Source organism: Bufo bufo, chromosome 8 (assembly GCF_905171765.1).
Source record: "Bufo bufo chromosome 8, aBufBuf1.1, whole genome shotgun sequence".
Taxonomy (NCBI): domain Eukaryota; kingdom Metazoa; phylum Chordata; class Amphibia; order Anura; family Bufonidae; genus Bufo; species Bufo bufo.
Window position 1 is genome coordinate 47,545,967 of NC_053396.1, and position 16,957 is coordinate 47,562,923.

The following is a 16,957-nucleotide window of genomic DNA, read 5'->3' on the forward strand; positions in this document are numbered from 1 at the left end:
AGATGTTTGAAATATAAGGTACACTGAATATTCCACTGTATAGGCCCCAGATATTTCCAAAGGCAGGTCTGATGCAAATGCATACACATTTTGTAGGAAGTGGCAGTTTTAATTTCTTCCATTCCCTCTGGAAAAAAACGGTACAGTAATGATACAACTGTCAAAATAAATATAACATAATGTGGGGCTGTAATATACCCTTTACTCCTTCACAGTTGCCATATGTCCTAATGAAGTTAGACTTTCCTGTGTAGTGTTCCCAATCTCTGGCTTTCCTGTGTATATTGAAATGCTTTAGTTGTCTCCTTAGTAATGGCGTATATAAACTCACAATACTAATCTGTGGGATGACCTTCAATTTGTTTCAATAAGCTTAACACACTGCACAATGTAGCATCCTAGTAAATTCTGAACTGAAATAATGTTTCTTATGCAATAAAATAACAAAACACCTGATGTATCAAGACCAATGTCTGCTAGACCGGTGTTGATGGGGCCATAAATGACATAAGTCCTCTGGCTCTCTGTCCACCGGAATTAAATCTACGGCCGCTCGGAACTGCCATAGATTTCAGTCATTATTTACTCCAGTTTCTGGTGTTAAAAATCATTAATAAGGGGGGCTGATGGCCACATCCACACACCACACCTCCTCTTTCTAAAATTGGTGAGGGCAGCGTAAAATGCCAAGTGCGACTAGAAAAGTAAAAAGAGGAGTGATAAGTTGCAAATCCACTGGATTTGCAACTGTTCTATGCCAAAAACAGATGTAGAAAAATGAATTTCCCCCACAGTGTTTAAAGGATAACCGTCGTATTATTATTATTTTTTTCTGGAGTATTGGATTGTGGTGATTAATATCGCCTTGGTGGCCCTATTTAAACTTTTCACTGTGTATTCAATTACCCCATAATTCCACATTTTTGTTCCCTGTACTGTCTACTTTTACCTGTGCTTAAAATAGGGTTGCTAGGCATGGTCCGTCTATCTGTTGATAGACGGAGCACGCAGAAGCAGGGTCACATTACTGACAGCCAGGGACTGTAAGTAAATGATTAAAGCCAGGTGCTCCCCAGCAGCTGATAACAGTGCCTGGGCTGTTTGCACTTCTCCCTGTACCCTGCGCTTGGCAGACGCTCCCTCACTCAGCAGAGCTGGAGAATGCAGAGTTGGAGCAGCGCAGAGCAGGGAAGGGAGTTCTGCCATCTGCTCAGTGTATAAATGAAAGCAACATGTGATAAGAGGACCCCTTTGTGCTGCAGGAGATTAACCCTTTAGGGGGGAAGGCTCTGGTTACTGACACTTTTGGGGGGCTATTGTTACTGGCTAGTGAGGGCAGGCGGGATTAGCCTCAGGGTGAGGGCAGTGGCAGCCATCTTAACTGAATAGTGAAATTGCAGTTTTATGCAGACTGGTTGCTAAGGGCTGAATCTTATTAAATATGGGGTAAGTCAGTCTAATAGTAAACGGATTCTGGAATATTATGTTATTAGTAACTACATATATGAAAATTGAAATTAGGGTATAAATGTGACAGTTATCCTTTAAACTGAAAAGGTGTTTTTGATGGAAATGTTATTTAAATGAATGGCATTATACACAAATTTCATCTTTCATTCAGTTCTTGGAAAGCAGTAATTGACTTGTGACCACAAGAAAAGATACAATTGGCAAAGGTCCATATTTCTGACTAAGTGGCATCTAAAAATTGTTTTAAAAATGCATCTATGCCATACAAGTTTCAGTTGCTTTCTAATCAAGTTTTATGAAAATGTAAGAGGCATTTAATAATTAAATATTCAGTAGTAACATTTCTGAATGTATTATAAAGACAATATGAATATTGCATACACTATATGACCAAAATTATGCTTAACCCCTTCAGGACCCTGCCATTTTTCACCTTAAGGACTAGGCAATTTTTTGCAAATCTGACCAGTGCCACTTTATGTAGTGATAACTTTAAAACGCTTTTACTTATCCAGGCCATTCTGAAATAGTTTTTTTTGTCAAATATTGTACTTCATGACAGTGGTAAAACTGAGTAAAAAAGAAAAAAAAATTTATAAAAAAATGCCAAATTTACCAAAAATGTTGAAAAATTTCCAAATTTCTATTTCTCTACTTTTATAATAGATAGTAATACCTCTAAAAATAGTTATTACTTTACAATCCCTACTATGTCTACTTCATGTTTGGATCATTTTGTGAATGCCATTTTATTTTTTGGGGATGTTAGAAGGCTTAGAAGCAAATCTTGAAATTTTTTCAGCAAATTTCCAAAACCCACATTTTAAGGACCAGTTGAGGTCTGAAGTCACTTTGTGAAGCTTACATACTAGAAACCACCCAAAAATGACCCTATTTTAGAAACTACACCCTCAAGGTATACAAAACAAATTTTACAAACTTTGTTAACCCTTTAGGTGTTCCACAAAAATTGATGGAAAATACTGATAAAATTTAAGAATTTCACTTTTTTGGCAGATTTTCCATTTTAATCCATTTTTCCCAGTTAAAAAGCAAGGGTTAACAGCCAAACAAAACTCAATATTTATGGCCCTGATTCTTTAGTTTACAGAAACACCCCATATGTGGTCATAAACTGCTGTACAGGCACACGGCATTACGCAGAAGGAAAGGAACGCCATATAGTTTTTGGAAAGCAGATTTCACTGAGATAATTTTAAGCTGCCATGTCACATTTGAAGACCCCCTGATGCACCCCTAGAGTAGAAACTCCAAAAAAGTGACCCCATTTTAGAAACTACGAGATAAGGTGGCAGTTTAGTTGGTAATACAGTCCTGATCAAAAGTTTAAGACCACTTGAAAAATGGCAAAAAATCAAATTTCACATCGTTGGATCTTAACAAGATTTCAAGTAGAGCTTCAACATGCAACAAGAAGAAATGAAAGTGAGACAACACATTTTTTGAGCATTCAATTAATTGAAAATAATGATTAAACTGAAACAGGCTGTTTTTCAGCTGATCCAAATTTTAGGACCACATGCTTTTAAAAGGCCAAATATGTGCAAAGATGTGGATTCATTGTCATTTTCTGTCAGGAAGTCACACGTTGTGATGGCAAAGGCAAAAAAACTCTCCCTTTTTGTACGTGGTTGTTGAACTGCATAAGCAGGGTCTCTCACAGCGCGCAATCGCTGCTGAGGTGGGACGCAGTAAGACAGTCATTTGGAATTTCTTAAATGATCCTGAGGGTCATGGAACAAAAAAGTCAAGTGGAAGACCCAAAAAATATTTATCAGCACTGAGTTGGAGGATCCAATTGGCTGTCCGTCAAGACACTGGACAATCGTCGACCCAAATGAAGGCCCTTACTGGTGCTGACTGCAACCCCATAACCATCAGATGGCATCTGAGACTGAAGGGCTTCAAAAACAAAAAATGTCTTCAAAGACCTCATCTCCTTGAACGCCACAGAACTGCTCATTTGGACTTTGCAAGAGAGCACCAAACATGGGACATTCAAAGGTTGAAGAAAGTTTTATTCTCTGATGAGAAAAAATTTAACCTTGATGGTCCTGATGGTTTCCAACGTTACTGGCATGACAAGCAGATCCCACCTGAGATGTTTTCTAGCGCCACAGTGGAGGGGCGCCATAATGGTCTGGGGTGCTTTTTCCTTCACGGGACCAATGGAGCTTTTGGAAGTGCAGGGGCGTCAAACGGCCGCTGGCTATGTCCAGATGTTGCAGAGAGCAGTCCTCATGACTGAAGGCCCTCGTCTGTTTGGTAACGACTGGGTTTTTCAACAGGACAACGCTACAGTACACAATACCCGCAGGACAAGAGACTTCTTCCAGGAGAATAACATCACTCTTTTGGCCCATCCTGTGTGTTCCCCTGATCAAAATCCAATTAAGAACCTTTGGGGATGGATGGCAAGGGAAGTTTACAAAAATGTACAACAGTTCCAGACAGTAGATGGCCTTTGTGTGGCCGTCTTCACCACTTGGAGAAATGTTCCCACTCACCTCATGGAAACGCTTGCATCAAGCATGCTGAAACGAATTTTTTAAGTGATAAACAATAACGGCGGAGCTACTTATTACTGAGTTCATGTTTGGAAGTTGGATTTCTGTTTTTGGGGGGGGGGTTAGTTTTTTTCAGGCGGTGTGGTCCTAAACTTTTGATCAGCTGAAAATCAGACTGTTTCAGTTTATTCATTGTTTTCATTAAATTGAATGCTCAAAAAATGTTTTGTTTCACTCCAATTTCTTCTTGTTGCATGTTGAAGCTCTACTTAAAAACCTTGTTAAGATCCTGCCATGCTAAATATGATTTTTTTGCCATTTTTCAAGTGGTCTTAAACTTTTGATAAGGACTGTATATTAAGGTACATATGATTTTTAGTTGCTCTATATCACACTTTTTGTGAGGCAAGGTAACAAGAAAAGAGGTTTTGGCACAGTTTCAATTTTTTGTTATTTACAACATTCATCTGACAGGTTAGATCATGTGGTATTTTTATAGAGCAGGTTGTTAAGGACGCGACAATACCAACTATAACTACTTTTTTTGGTTGTTCGTTTCAGTTTTACATAGCAAAACATTTTGTCTTGTGTAGGGGCTAATTTTTTTCGGGATGAGATGATGGTTTGATTGGTACTATTATAGGGTACATATGACTTTTTGATCGCTTGCTATTACATTTTTCATGATGAAAGGTGACAATTTTTTAAAAATTTTTTACACCGTTTTTATTTTAAAAAATTACGGTGTTCATCTGAGGTATTAGGTCATGTGATATATTTATAGAGCAGGTTATCACAGACGCGGCAATACCTAATATGTATACTTTTTTTTATTTACTTACGTTTTACACACTGATTTCATTTTTTAAACAAAAAAAAAAAATCATGTTTTAGTGTCTCCATAGTGTAGCCATAGTTTTTTCAGTTTTTGGGCAATTATCTTAGGTAGGGTATGATTTTTGTAGGATGAGCTGACGGTTTGATTGGCACTATTTTGGGGTGCGTATGACTGTTTGATCGCTTGCTATTACACTTTTTGTGATGTAAAGTGACAAAAAATAGCTTTTTTTACACCGTTTTTATTTATTTATTTTTTACGGTATTTATCTGAGGGGTTAGGTCATGAGATATTTTTATACAGCAGGTTATTATGGATGCTGAGATACATAATATGTCTACTTTTTTTATTTATGTAAGTTTTATACAATGATTTAAATTTTTGAAAAAAAAAATCATGTTTTAGTGTCTTCATAGTCTGAGAGCCATAGTTTTTTCAGTTTTTGGGCGATTATCTTAGGCAGGGTATGATTTTTGTGGGATGAGATGACAGTTTGATTGGCACTATTTTGGGGTGCGTATGACTTTTTGATCGCTTGCTATTACACTTTTTGTGATGCAAGGTGACAAAAAATTGCTTTTTTTACACCGTTTTTATTTATTTATTTTTTACGGTATTTACCTGAGGGGTTAGGTCATGAGATATTTTTATAGAGCAGGTTATTACGGACGCGGTGATACCTAATATGTATACTTTTTTTATTTACTTAAGTTTTACACAATAAGAGTATTTTTTAAACAAAAAAAAAAGATGTTTTAGTGTCTCCATATTCTGAGCCATGGTTTTTATATTTTTTGGGCGATTGTCTTAGGTAGGGATTTTTTGCAGGATGAGGTGATGATTAGATTGGTACTATTTTGGCGGGCATACGCCTTTTTGATCGCTTGGTGTTGTACTTTTACTGATGTAAGGTGACAATTTTTTTTAATTTAGCGCAGTTTTTATTTAATTTTTTTGACTGTGTTCATCTGAGGGGTTAGGGCCGGATACCCCCCCTCTCCAGCTCATGATGAGGAGGATGTCACCAGCCCCCGCCAGGAGGGTAAATATGTGCACATAGCAATATAATTCTGTATACATAACATATTCAGAAAGATTAACCCTTTCTACCCCAGGCCAGTTTTCAACCTCCTACTCAGGCCATTTTTTGCAAATCTGACGTGTCACTTTATGTGGTAAAAACTTTAAAAAGCTTTCACTTATCCAGGCCATTGTTAGATTTTCTCATCACATATTGAACTTCATTATTTTTTATTCATTAAAAAAATACCTAATTTACCAAAAATTGGGGCAAATTTCTTTTCTTTTATAATAGATAGTAATACCTCCAAAATAGTTTTTACTTTACATTACCATATGCCTACTTCGTGTTTGGATCTTTTTTGAAAAAAAATAATATATATATATATATATATATATACAAATTTTTTATTTTATTTTTTTGGGACATTGGAAGGCTTAGAAGTTTAGAATCAAATTTAAAAAAATTTAAGAACTGTTCCAAACCCCATTTTTTTAGGACCAGTTCAGTTATGAAGTCACTTTCTGGGGCTTACATTGTGGAAATCACCCATAAATCACCCCATTTTAGAAACTACACTTCTCAAGCTAATAAAAACTAATTCTACATACTTTGTTAACCCTTTAGGTGGCCCATGAGAATGAAATGAAAATGGGAATGAAATTTCAAAAAACAACTTATTTTAGCAGATTTTAAATTTTAATTGATTTTTCTGAAACACATCAAGGGTTAACAGCCAAACAAAACTCTAAATATATTTCTCTGAATCTGGAGTTTACAAAAAAACAAAAACATGTGTGCTCAAAAACCGATGTATGGCCGCACAGCAAGCTTCAGAGTTGAAGGAGGACCATATGGCGTTAGGAGAGAGGATTTCGCTTGAATGGTAATTGGGAGCTATGTCGCTTGTGAAGACACCCTGACGTGGCCCTACAGTGGCAAACCCCAAAAAGTGACTCCATTCAGTAAACTAAACCCCTCAAGGAATATACTGAGCACTTTGACCCATCAGGCATTTCACAGAATTAGGAAATGCTTGGCTGTGAAAAATAAAAATTTAAAATTTTTGCCAGAAAAAGTTGCTTTACACCCACATTTTTCACTTGCACAAAGGGTTACTGGACAAAATGCAGCCCACATTTAGTTTCCCATTTTCCCCTGAATAGGCCAACACTCCATAGTAACATAGTACATAAGGCCGAAAAAAAGACATTTGTCCATCCAGTTCGGCCTGTTATCCTACAAGTTGATCCAGAGGAAGGCAAAAAAAAACTGTGAGGTAGAAGCCATATGTGCTAAAAAAAATTATATATAGGCGCATGGCAGGGCTCTAGAATAAAACTGCCACATATGAATTTTGATGACAGGCCTGAATTGGCAGACGTGTATTTTAGGTGCCATGTCACATAAAATAATTTCCTGAGGTCCCCAGAAATGAAAAACTCCAATAAGTGACCCCATTTCGGAAAGATCACCCCCGTACTAACAACTTAAGGGGTGGAAAGGGCACTTTTGACCTAACAGTTGTCTCACATGAAGCATTGTTCCAGCCGATAGCAGGGCTGGCAGGTGACCCAAAACACTGATGTCCCCTGCCTCACCTTGGAGTAGACAGGTGATAACTTTTTCATAGTCGGTCACCGCCACATGACATCCACCGCCCCCCCACCCCCTGCAGCTCTGGAGCTGCGATGCGCATGTGTAAGGAATCTGGCCAATAGCAGCGATCGGGGCTGAAAGGGGCCGGAAGAACCTTCTTAGTTAACATGGCTGCCTGCTCGGCAGAACAGCCTTTGTACCCCAGTTCCCGAACGATTATGCCTAGTGGCCGGGTGTTCGTTGCGACGTAATAGTACGGCGCTGGTCAGCAAGTCACGTCCCGCTGCGCTGTACTATTACGGCGCTGGTCGGAAAGGGGTTAAATCGCCAAACAATGAGGGGACAACACAATGTACAGTAATAGAAAACAACAACATTGGACACTAACTCTGTAATCTACATAAAAACCATTAACTAACCAAATAAATAACATTATACTCTACTTAACTAGCACTACCTAACCAACTATATAAATATCATAAATATCATTAACTAGCAAATTGAGATGTAAATCAGCAGTGCTTAAACAAATACTACACACAATGCACTAATTGCCTCTTAATCTGAATTGCAAGTCATTTTCATTTTTTTTTTCCTAACAAAACAGTACTTTTAAAACACTCCTGAACAAGATGCAGCAGGAGAACAAAAAAAACATGCAGGAGATCCAGGTGGCAGCTGGCAAAGAAGGTGAAGGAGATCCATGAGCAGCAGCAGAAGCTTGCACTGAAGGAGCAGCAGTTTGATGCGCTGCAACTAAATCAGATGCAGGAGTTGTGTGACCTGCACAAGCTACTTAAAAAGTTGCCAAAGAGCCATGTTTGGCTCCAGCTTTTGAATAAATAGTTTTTGCAGTTAAAATGTGTGCGTACTTTTTTAATACAGTTATGTTTTCATGTAATTTTAAACAATAAGGTTGCAGTAAGGCCCCTTTAGTCCATGGCAAACTCACCAGGGTCAGGACAGACAGCAGCAGGTAAAGGTAATGGTAGTATAAGGCCTACAAATAACTCAGCATGATCAGGACAGACTGCAGCAGGTTCTTTACAGCAGGAATGTGTTCCCAGGAATAGGCCCCCACCAGACCGGGGCAACACCCCAAATAAACTTAGACACCTATGACAGCAGCAGGTTATTTGTTTGCAGCAGGAATGTGTTCCCAGGAATGGGCCCCCACCAGACCGGGGCAACACCACAAATAAACTTAGACATCTCTGACAGTAGCAGGTTCTTAGTCTATAGCAGTAATGTGCTCCCATGCATACAAAACGCAATATTTTCCATTGAAATTGTTTTTTTTTCAAAGGTATTTTAACTTTGTAAAGTCCACAATAAATTAGTACAAATTTAGATCTATACGCCGCCCGCACCGGTCTGATCTCAGTTTCTATATCGGGCACATAGAGTCTTGAGCAGAACACTGCGGTAAAGCAGCCTGCCGCACCGTGTGCTGATTCCTCCAAGCCAGAGGGCAGCAGGACTGGCGGGGTTTAGCAGCAGCTCTCTCCTCCTCCTTGTGTCTGTGGTTTTCGGGGATCCCTGGTGTTGTCCATAGCTGGGGGAGGAGACAGAGGACGACATTCTCCTGGGCGATGATTAGGAGCAAGGGTGCTCCACCGCTTCCAATTTAGTGCAAATGGGGGCCTTTATCGTTCAGTGTTTGAAGAGGGACCCCGTATAAAAAGCATAAAGGGCAAGGACCAGTACTGGGTGGCAACAAACTTATGTTACCAGCATCACAGAAGGGCTGGCAGAATGCAGCATTTTCAGGCCTTGCTGCGAGAGATGCTGCATTCTGCTGTTAAGGGTGCTGGCAGAGGAATTTCCATCCACATCTAAACAGGTGCGGGTACCAATCCTACCGCGCCTGCAAGACGAGGGAGGTTTCAAGATGCGTTGGTCACTTCGGATATGAGATAATTCTTGCAGCCAACCCATCGACAGCCGCCCTCTGGATCCAGCCTCAGGGAATGCCTAAACCGAAAGGTGTCCCACTACATCGGGTTAATGGACAATGTGGACACTCTGAGAAGCGAGGAACCCCTGGACTACTGGGTGTGTAGGCTTGACCTGTGGCCAGAGCTGGCACAATTTGCCATGGGACTCTTGGCTTGCCCCTCGTTGAGTGTCCTGTCCGAAAGGATGTTCAGAGCAGCAGAGGGATTGTGACCGATTAGCGCACTTGCCTAGCTCACGACAGTGTGGACTACCTCAAATTTCGAAAAATGAATGAGGCATGGATCTCTGAGGAATTCAACACCTATGACGACCACATGTAATTGAATTTCCTCATGCCAGCCCACACATATCCGCCACCACTCGGAACAAAGAATGGTCCTTGTCTTATGTATATACAGCGGCATAAAAGGCCTTTTCTGTCAGGTGAATGCCTAATTTTTGGGGCCTCTATTCCAGTAAAATTTTCATCCAGTGACCGCCTAATGTACCTCCAGACACATAATCACTAGTTCTTTTCTGTCAGGTGAATGCCTCATTTTTTGGGTCTGTACTGACCTACAGTAAAACTTTTAGCCGATGACTGCCTAATGTACTTCCAGCCACATTATCGCAAATTCTTTTTTGTCAGGTGAATGCCTAATTTTTGGGGCCTCTACTCCAGTGGCCTACAGAAACATTTTTAGCCAGTGCTCACCGAATGTAGCTCCAGCAACATAATCACAACTTCTTTTCTGTCAGGTGAATGCCTAATTTTTTTGGGCCTGTACTCCAGTGGCCTACAGTAACATTTTTAGCCTAAGATAAAAAATTTCTAGGCTCCAGCAGGGCACATTTTTGAGAGTTTTCCTTTAAGATGCATAAAAATGGCCCCTGATTAAAATACATATTTTTTGTGGGAATTTTTGCCAATGATCCTCCTCTGGTATGTCACTGTCCATGTTGTGGGACTATTTGTGCACTTCTAGTAAGTATTTGTTGACTGCAAATATGACCTAAAGGTTTTTCAGGTTTGCCTGCTATTAAAGTGAATGGGGCACGCCGCGAACGCGCGGTTCGTGAATGCTTGATTGCGAACCGCGCGTTCGTATTCGCGAAATGTCCCGACCGATGTTCGTCCATCACTACATATAATGTAGCGAGGAGTAGGAAAAAAGGTTTAAAATTGGGTGAAATTGGAAAAAAATAAAAAATTCCACCACAGTTTTATGGATTTTGTTTTTATGGCATTCCCTATGTGGTAAAAATGACCTGTTACTCTCATTCTCCATGTCAGTACGATTATGGCGATTATTTTTTTATTTTCATGCCATATTCTAACCCCTATAATTTTTCTGTAGTTAAGTAAACAGACCTCATTTTTTTTGTAGGGGAATCTGTGCTTCAGTTATACCATTTTAAAGTGTGTGACTTTTTGATCAGAGGTAAAAGTGGCAAAAAATTGCTAATTGGCCATTTAGAAATTTTTTTTCCGTTACACCATTTGCTGTATGCAATAAATATTGTTATATTTTAATAGTACAGGCATTTTCTGATACAGCTATGCCTATGAGGTTTTTTTATTATTTATTTACTGCCAAAGATAGCTGGCCCTACATGGCAATCTGATAGACAGTGAATGAAGTGGCGGTAACCCTGGATAGGTGATAAATGTTGTTCGAGACCAACCCCTTTAAGCACCTACCCCACCTGCCACTTCACACAGTTTTTCCAGGAGCCACATGCTTTTAAACCTTATTTACACACCAGGTAAAAGTGATAAACATTATGCTTGCGAAATATAAGCAAGAATATCAATTACCAGCAGCAGCAGCAGAAAATGTCTTACAATTCATGGACTAACCTACCGTATAAGGACATTAACCCCTTATTAAATCTACTTCATCTACATATCTATTAGCACACATGGTAACCTTACTAAAATATCTAGGTGATAGCACCTGTAGATATTATAACATTAAACACCTTATCATCTCCCTGTGCCAGAAAAGTGGCTTTGAAAAGTCTTAACGCATGTGCAAAAGGCAATTTTATGCCACCCTTGCCATATTTCAGAAAAACAGTGTGGCAAGGGTGGGAAGGGACGTGGACAGAACCTCGACAAATGTAACTTCATTTGAGACAGTTTTCTGATGCAAATAAAGGCAGAAATCTACAGCAGCTCAGAGCTGCCGAAGATTCCTGTTCAGGCGCATGGACTGCCAGCGGATGTGCCTCATTTATGTTGAGGTGTGTGCCTTGTCATAAATGTGGCCCATACTCCAGCAGTGCAGGGTATAGTGAGACCAGCTCAAAAAGCACCGGCCTCTTTGGACCTATTCCTGTCACATAGTATTGGCTTTTACAGAAGTGGAAGCTCTCAGCAGAATATGGATGTTGTTGACAGTCCCTTGCTATTCTGTGCTAGGTGTTTGTTTTTTTGTTTTCTTTTATGAAAATGTGTAGTGTATGAATATAATCACCCACTCCAATAACATTCTGAATTTAATAGGTGACAGGATTACAATATATAGACCCTATAATACAACACTAAAGTGGGACTATCTACCTAATCTAGTGTAGTGCTCACCAGGTTACGAGGTGTGAGAGAAGGGAGGCTCTGATCCCCATGGTTGTTTCATGTTCATTTCTTATTGTAGATGACTGTGTGAATAAAGAATTAAAGAATCTAAACCACAACCAGACCATTCACACCATTAGGTGTGCAGCGCATGGTCTTCGAAAACTACAAAGGCATCCTTCCTTGTCATTGTAGACTCCCTCTTCTGGACTTTCTGTACTCTTCCATGTGCAATTTCCCTATGGGCATTAAAAATTATTGAAGCAAATAAACATATTAGCTTTGTAACCCATACATATTAGGAAAAATGTAACCTTGATTTGCCCACTTTAATTATTTTTTAGGACAGTGATAGTGTGCTTTACACTAGAACTACCTTACACCATGCTAGTCAGTGATATCATATACCATTGTGTATGGCATAATAGATAAACATACATCATCATCATTATGGCATGAATATGGTTTATCATATATAGCTAGTCTCTGTTTCCTTTCCTTCCAAAATATAAGTGGTTTGCCCAAGGGTCTCAAACAACATTGATCTGGCCCCAACTTAACCAGCCTAGTGATAACCATAGCTGAGAAACCAGTACATGCAAAAGAAAAAAAAAAAACAGAAAGCCAATCTGTGTTGTTTCTGATGTGTTTCTTCCTAATATTCTCTGCCTAACAGACTTTCTAATCTATATATATATATATATATATATATATATATATATATATATATATATATATATATATATAGGACATATGTATGTATGTTCCACGATCACTCAAAAATGCAACTATCAATTTTAACGAAACTTGGAATACACATCTCTTGCTACCTGGAAAGAAATCTTGTGGGTCTCACAGCTCTCTAGCATGTACCGTTCCTGAAATATTCCCCAAATATTCAAATATGGCACATCACATGACCTACATTAACCAATAGAAGCCTTCAGGTCTTTCTCTTCATATCCCAACTGCCATACACATGGTCATATGACCCTTATCAGCCAATAGAAGCTCGCAGGTCCTTAGTCTCCACATACACACAGTTTCACACCAGGTTTCCATAACAACCCAACCATTTTTCTTCACTGCTGCAGGTCAGCTTAAAGTGGCAGGGTGCTGTGGATGACACTGTTAAGGAGGCAGGTAGGGTGTCCATTCAGGTCACCCTCAAAAGACGGACTTAAAAAACCCACCCCAGGTCCACTAAGCCATGCCCTGATCCGGTTAGGCCACGCCACCTCCCACTCCACAGCCGACAAAGATTGAAAAAATCAAAGGTAAAAATCTACTTCTGCCATCTGCAGGGGTGGAAGGGATGGTGATTTTCTCCCTGCAGCTCACGCTCAGACAGCACAGTGCTGCTGTCTGAGAGTGAGCTGTTCAAAAGTACATCCCTGCAGGAGATATTCCCAAAAAATGCATTAGCCAATAGAAGCCTGGTCACATGACCCTTATCAGCCAATAGAAGCTCATTCAGGCCACACTCAAAAGATGGACTTATAAACCACGCCCCCTCCTACTCCGCAGCTGACGGGGATTAAAAAAATGAAGGTAATAATCAACTTCTGTCAGCTTCAGGGGATCTAGGGAGGGTGACATTGGAGGTCACTAATGAAGGGGTGGCCGCTGTGGAGGTCACTGTTAAAGGGGCAGGCTGCTGTGGAGGTCACTGTTAAGGGGGCGGGATGCTGTCAAGTTCAATGTTAAAGGGGCGGGCTGTGGAGGTCACTAATATGGGGGCAGACACTGTGGAGGTCTCTGTTAAGGGGACATGGAACTGTGGAGGTCACAGATAAGGGAACGGTTCGCAATGGAGGTCAGTGTTATACTGTTGATATCTTTTAATGACATACACAAACATTAAATGAAATAGATGAAATATACCCGTGCAAAGCCGGGTCCTTCTGCTAATAAGTATATATAAAATGGACTTCTACACTTGTGTAGAGCTGAATGAGATTCAGATTTTGAGATTTATACGTTTAAGAATAAAATAATACAAAATCTGTTTTATTATAATTCCCATAGTCTTCAGCCTACATCTGGCAAAGGATAAACAGTCAAGACTTTGTCTAATGTTGTGGAAAGGACACAAAGTCCTTGGCCCAGTGTATCAGGATAATGCAGAATGCCGGAGTTTTCTTTTCTTTTCATTTTCATTATTTCTCTACAATTATTTACTTGTCTGAGCTGTTAAAAATGAATATAGACCTGACCCTAAATGCATTCAATGGAAGAGTTGCTGAGAGAGGCAGACGAGCAACTTTGAATATTTAAGTTAATTTACTGATTTACAACAAAAAAATTGTAAATATATACCAAAGTTTTCATTTGAAATATAATAATTCTATGATTACTACCGAGCACCCGAGCACAATGGAAGTCAATGGGAGAACCCGAGCATTAAACCAGGCACCCCCTACTCTGAAGAGGGGAGGTTGTCTGGTTCACATGAAAAGGTCAGAAATTGATGGAAACACCACCGAAATGATTCGGGAACAGCAGGGGGAGGATGTCTGGATGCATCTTGGACTCCTAGGTCACTGCTGGGAACGATGTTGTATGAGTAGTATACCACTTTTACAGACTGACAATAATACACACAAAATCAAAGATAAAATCGATTTTAAAGGAAAAATTGTTAGGAAACAATCTTTCCTGTATATTTACTTGTATATAAAGTGCAAGTGCTGCCAAAAATTACAAGGAAGAGGCACTCCGATACGACCTGTATATCACATAAAGGAGGGCCTCATTCACATTGTGGTACAATTATTCAGGTAGTGGGACTCCTACACTCATAAAGCCTATACACCAAGTGAAAGGGCTACCACAAATTACGAGGAACTGGCACTACAATACACCCTTTAATACACATAAAGAGGGGCATCATACACACCCTTGAAAAATTATGATTGATGGCCTGCTGGTGACCCTCAAAAACTATTGGAGCAAGGGCCTTCTGATGACCATCTAAAACATTATGGGTGAGGGCCTGCTGCTGAGCTGACCCTCTAAAACATTAGGGGCGAGTGCCGGCTGCTGATCTGACCTTCTAAAACATTAGGGACGAGGGCCTGCTGCTGAGCTGACCCTCTAAAACATTAGGGGCGAGTGCCGGCTGCTGATCTGACCATCTAAAACATTAGGGGCGAGTGCCTGCTGCTGATCTGACCTTCTAAAACATAAGGGGCGAGTGCCTGTTGCTGATCTGACCATCTAAAAAATTAGGGGCAAGGGCCTGTTGCTGATCTATTTAAAACATTAGGGGCAAGGGCCTGCTGCTGAGCTGACCCTCTAAAACATTAGGGGCGAGTGCCTGCTGCTGATCTGAACATCTAAAACATTAGGGGCGAGGGCTTTCTGCTGATCTGACCATCTAAAACATTAGGGGTGAGGGTCTGCTGCTGAGCTAACCCTCTAAAAACATTAGGGGCGAGTGCCTGCTTCTGATCTGACCATCTAAAACATTTGGGGTGAAGGCCTGCTGGTGACTCTCTAAAACATTATGGGCAAGGGACTGCTGGGGACCCTCTAAAACATTATGGGTGAGGGCCTGCTAGTAACCCTCAAAAACATTATGGTTGAGGGCCTGCTGGTGACCCTCAAAAACATTATGGGCGAGGGCCTCCTGGTGACCCTCAAAAACATTATGGGTGAGGGCCTGCTGCAGAGCTGACCCTCTAAAACATTAGGAGCGAGGGCAGCCTAATAAGCATGTTGATATGATGGAGGAGGAGGACGAGAAAAGGGAGATTGAACCATATACCCTTTTTAGTGGTGAAAGGGGTGCATGGGAATACAGTGTATTCAATACACCATAAAAGCCACATTTAGAGTGCCTTTATGTTCAGCCGCTTTCCTCTGGTGGAGTAGAGAAGTCAGGGGCAATCCAGGCCTTGTTAATTTTTATAAGAGTCAACCTGTCAGCATTTTCAGTTGACAGTCGGATGCGCTTATCAGTTATTATGCTCCAAGCAGCACTAAATACACGCTCTGACAAAACGTTGGCGGCGGGGCCGGCCAACACCTCCAAGGCGTATAGCGCCAGTTCGTGCCACGTGTCCAGCTTGGACACCCAATAGTTGTAAGGCACAGAGGCATCACTGAGGACGTTGACATGGTCTGCTATGTACTCCTTCACCATCTTCCAAAAATGTTCCCTCCTTGTGACACTAGGCCGCACATCAGGTTGAGGGGGCTGGCGGGGTGTCATAAAACTGTCCCAGGCCTTGGAGAGTGTTGCCATGCCTCTGTTGGAACTGCTGTGTGTTCCCCTCGTCTCCCCTCCTCGGTTGGCCAAGGAACTATGTACTCTGCAGCCAGCGTTGTCAGCTCAAAATTTTTGTAGCACTTTTTTCACAAGGACCTTCTGGTATTGCACCATTTTGCTAGTCCACAGGAATGAGAGATGAGAAGCTCTCATTGTAGCAGGAGTCGAGTAGGGTGAACAATCGTAGGGTGAACAATCAGTAATCGGTGTTGGCCAAAATGCGTACAAAGCGAGGGTCACGGGAAAGGCAGACTAACATAAAGTCAGCCATGTGTGCCAAAGTCCCATCGGACAAGCCTTTGCTTTCCTCATCAGGAGGATGACTCTCAATCTCCTCATCATCTTCCTCCTCTTCTACCCATCCACGCTGAACAGACGGAATTAAACTTCCATGGGCACTACCCTCCTCCTCATCATCATCATCATCCGATTCGCACTGAAAAGATGAACTGAGGTGGTCTGGCTATCACCCTGTGTACTGTCTTCCCCCATTTCCACCTCTTCCACGTGCAAAGCGTCCGTCTTAATTGTGAGCAGCGAGCATTTGAGTAGACACAGAAGTGGAATGGTTACGCTGACTCGCCTCTCACCATCTGTGTTGATTCCTCAAAGTTGCGTAAAACCTCACAGAGGTCAGACATCAATGCCCACTCATCGCTTGTGAAGAGCGGAAGCTGACTGGAAAGGCGACGACCATGTAGCAGCTGGTATT